The sequence below is a fragment of the Pinus tabuliformis genome, chromosome 3_2 (genome assembly GCF_031772625.1).
Source record: "Pinus tabuliformis cultivar Carrire ecotype Pingquan chromosome 3_2, CPIR1, whole genome shotgun sequence".
Classification (NCBI taxonomy): domain Eukaryota; kingdom Viridiplantae; phylum Streptophyta; class Pinopsida; order Pinales; family Pinaceae; genus Pinus; species Pinus tabuliformis.
In genome coordinates, this window is record NC_142302.1 from 554,178,132 (window position 1) to 554,182,338 (window position 4,207).

Below are 4,207 nucleotides of genomic sequence, written 5' to 3' on the forward strand. Positions count from 1 at the left end.
AAATGTGGTTCCTTTACTACATTTTCATGTTAAATCCGTTGCCTTTCCAATGAAGATAACTATTGACAAGCATAGTACAAAGCTTTGTAACACAACAAGTGAAAATTGATTCAAAAGACAAAGGTTAGTGCTCCAAATGACTCGCTTGTACATCTTGACCATGTTCATGTAGCCCATGTTTGAAAATCCAAGCCTGGTCCCTTCATTATGCCGTAAGGCGTTTCCCTCTGAAATGAACTCTCCAAACTGCTGTTGTGTCAAAATATGTGCCATTCGATTTGGTTGTTAGACGATCGGGTAATCATTAACTGTTGATTTGAATTGAGCAATGCCAGGCGCGACACTCCATACGAACCGTCAACAGTATTTCAACAAGATGTTCCATAAGGTGGGGCTGGACAACACGGGTTACAACATCACCAAGTATCTCTACGCCATGTCAGACATTCACCTCCCTAAATGGTTCGGCCGCCCATCTTCCATGGACGACAATACATGGAGCAGGGACTCCAACTGGATTGGATACGTTGCGGTGAGCACAGACGAGAAGGTGAGGCGCCTGGGGAGGCGAGACATCGTGGTGGTGTGGAGGGGGACTGTGACGCAACTCGAGTGGATGGAGGATTTTCAGGATATTCTCCATCCCCTGGGAGAGGTAGGTAGCCTGCATGAGAATTCATCAGTGAAGGTGGAGCGAGGGTTTCTGAGCATATATACCTCAAAGGACCACAACACGAGATACAACAAGCTCAGCGCGTCTGAGCAGGCAATGAAGGAGCTCGGCCGCCTGGTGGATGTGTATACGCAGAAAGGAGAAGACGTGAGTATCACCATGACCGGCCACAGCCTCGGCGGTGCCCTCGCTCTGCTCAGCGCTTACGAGGTCGCAGCGAAGGGCCTCAATTCGCTGAAAACCGATCCCGACAGGAACGTCCCTGTGACTGTGTTCTCTTTCGGAGCTCCGAGAGTGGGCAACTGGGCTTTCAAAGACAGATTGGAGGCTATGGGGGTTAAGGTTCTGCGCGTGGTGAGCGAACAGGACATGGTTCCCAAGATGCCCGGGATCATCTTCAACGAAGGGATGGAAAAATTCGAGTGACTGATGAAGCCGTTGCTTGACCGTTTCCCCTGGACATACGCTCACGTTGGAGTGGAAATCAAGTTGGATCATGGACGTTCGCCTTCTCTAAAACCAAATCTCAACCTTGCAGATTATCACAACCTAGAGGGATATCTTCATTTGTTGGATGGGTACGAGAGCTGGTGCGCCCCATTCCGATCAGGGGATGCCAAACGAGACGTGGCGTTGGTGAACAAGGCTTCCGACATGCTGAGGCCAGAGTTAATGGTGGCGGGGAACTGGTATCAATTGGAGAACAAGGGCCTCGTCCGCAACTCGTATGGAAGATGGGTGCAGCCTGAACGAGAAGTCGAGGATATCCCATCTCCTAACCACATACTAGTGCAAGAGTCTCTGGGTTTCGAGGTTCCAATATAGTGAATGTGTACAAATCAATGTGTGAAAGTAATGCATTTTCGCTATTTTTTATATATAAAAAGAGTATCTTAGTTTTTAGGAATGCATTTTTCGAGACTCTGACTAGCAAGGCATGTTGGAACTAAAAAGCGAAACATATTCCAATCATCTACAGTCTGTCAATATGATCTTTCAAAAGAAAATATAGCTGTTACAGACATGAACAGTGCTACTAAAGAGCATATTAACTCTCAAATATTCAAAGAAAAATTTAGAAAATATGAAAGCTGCAGCATATTAACTTTCGAATATTCAAAATCTAAGTTCTGAAAAATTTAGAAAATATGAAAGCTGCCGGAGTAGACCCTGCTGTCTTGTATATATGAAGCTTAGGAGATGACTCCAGGTGTTCCAATCACACCTTTTTTGGAAAGCATATCTGTAATATGGTTTTGCAATGTGTGTAAAGCATATTTGTAATATGGTTTTCGTTTCAGGAAAATGAGTGCAAATGAGATGTGCTGAAAGGTAAATTTTATGGATTTAATACGTTTCATCCCATATGACATCACTGGAGGCTGAAAGCAATTGAGCCTTTTTATCCCATCAATGCAACTTTTTAAATCCCCAAATACCTGAATATCTTTGATGTTGAGCCACTGAAACAAGTATAAAAAACCCCAAATGCAATAATTTCTGCCCAGTTATTAGTACCCTACCACCTTAAAAACATGTTTATGTTGTATATATGGTCGTAGTACCAGCTGAGATATGTCAAAATAATAATATGGTATAAAAACTCTTATAAAGGTTCATAGTTGTGTGTATGAAAGATATATAATTTATCAGTTCTGTTGAACATATAAAAACCAGTCACAAAGTTTATAATATAGAGAAAATAAGATTGTCCTCCTGATAATCCACAATCAAAGAAAAAGCATGTAAATTGCTTTGAAGAAAAACTGACTTTATTACATTCTTTGAAGAAAAACTGATTTTATTACATTGTTCCGAGAATTGTTTAGTTTTTAGGAATACATTTTTCGAGACTCTGACTAGCAAGGCATGTTGGAACTAAAAAGCGAAACAAATTCCAATCATTTACAGTCTGTCAATATGATCTTTCAAAAGAAAATATAGCTGTTACAGACATGAACAGTGCTACTAAAGAGCATATTAACTCTCAAATATTCAAAGAAAAATTTAGAAAATATGAAAGCTGCAGCATATTAACTTTCGAATATTCAAAATCTAAGTTCTGAAAAATTTAGAAAATATGAAAGCTGCCGGAGTAGACCCTGCTGTCTTGTATATATGAAGCTTAGGAGATGACTCCAGGTGTTCCAATCACACCTTTTTTGGAAAGCATATCTGTAATATGGTTTTGCAATGTGTGTAAAGCATATCTGTAATATGGTTTTCGTTTTAGGAAAATGTGTGCAAATGAGATGTGCTTAAAGGTAAATTTTATGGATTTAATACATTTCATCCCATATGACATCATTGGAGGCCGAAAGCAATTGAGCCTTTTTATCCCATCAATGCAACTTTTTAAATCCCCAAATACCTGAATATCTTTGATGTTGAGCCACTGAAACAAGTATAAAAAACCCCAGATGCAATAATTTCTGCCCAGTTATTAGTACCCTACCACCTTAAAAACATGTTTATGTTGTATATATGGCCGTAGTACCAGCTGAGATATGTCAAAATAATAATATGGTATAAAAAATCTTATAAAGGTTCATAGTTGTGTGTATGAAAGATATATAATTTATCAGTTCTGTTGAACATATAAAAGCCAGTCACAAAGTTTATAATATAGAGAAAATAAGATTGTCCTCTTGATAATCCGCAATCAAAGAAAAAGCATGTAAATTGCTTTGAAGAAAAACTAACTTTATTACATTCTTTGAAGAAAAACTGATTTTATTACATTGTTCCGAGAATTGTTGATCCTTTTGTTTAAATAGCCTTGCTGTGCCTTTGTCCATTTCAATTGGATGCGGATGAATTGTTTGGATGGCCAAAAATGGTCGGAATCTGGGCAAAATAATTTCAAAAAATCTTATAGATACAGTGTTTGAATTTTATTTTTGATAGTAGAAATAGATTCAACACCATCAAAAACATCTAGGACACTTAAAATTTTTAAATTTAACAACTACAACTTGGATTTACAAAAATCTTTACCACATATTTTCTAAATATAACCTAAATTTCCATAACAATCCAGACAATTCCTCAGCTAGTTAAACTATGGCATTTAGATTTGTTCTTACACAATTCATGGATCCTTTGATTCTATGAATGTGATGAAAACTGATAGGAGAGAAATGCATGAGATTTGAAATCATATTTTGATATATTGATAACAAGGTGTAGTTTCTTATTTCGAATGTTCCATTAATCAATCTATAATAAGTTTGGAATTTCTAGGTGATATTTTTTTCCTTTGCCATTCAGATATTTAGAGAAAATAATTGTGGATAATTGTTTCACACTGTGTCTATATTTACACAGAATAAAAATTGGAGTATGAATTGTTTATAAAAATTCAGCTTCCCATCCATCCTTTTGATGTGTCTCGTCATGTGGCTCTATTTTCAGTTTTACTTTACATATTTATTGCCTAGAATATTTATTTCTTTACATATTTACGCCGTAAGGCGTTTCACTCTGAAATGAACTCTCCAAACTGTTGTCGTGTCAAAATATGTGCCATTCGAT

General features: G+C 37.7%; 1 pseudogene; it reads left to right on the top strand.

Annotated features, from left to right (window-relative positions):
* The first annotated feature begins 328 nt into the window (after positions 1–328).
* On the top strand, positions 329–1,498 carry LOC149181717 (phospholipase A1-Igamma1, chloroplastic pseudogene; annotated as a pseudogene).
* The last annotated feature ends 2,709 nt before the right edge of the window (positions 1,499–4,207 follow it).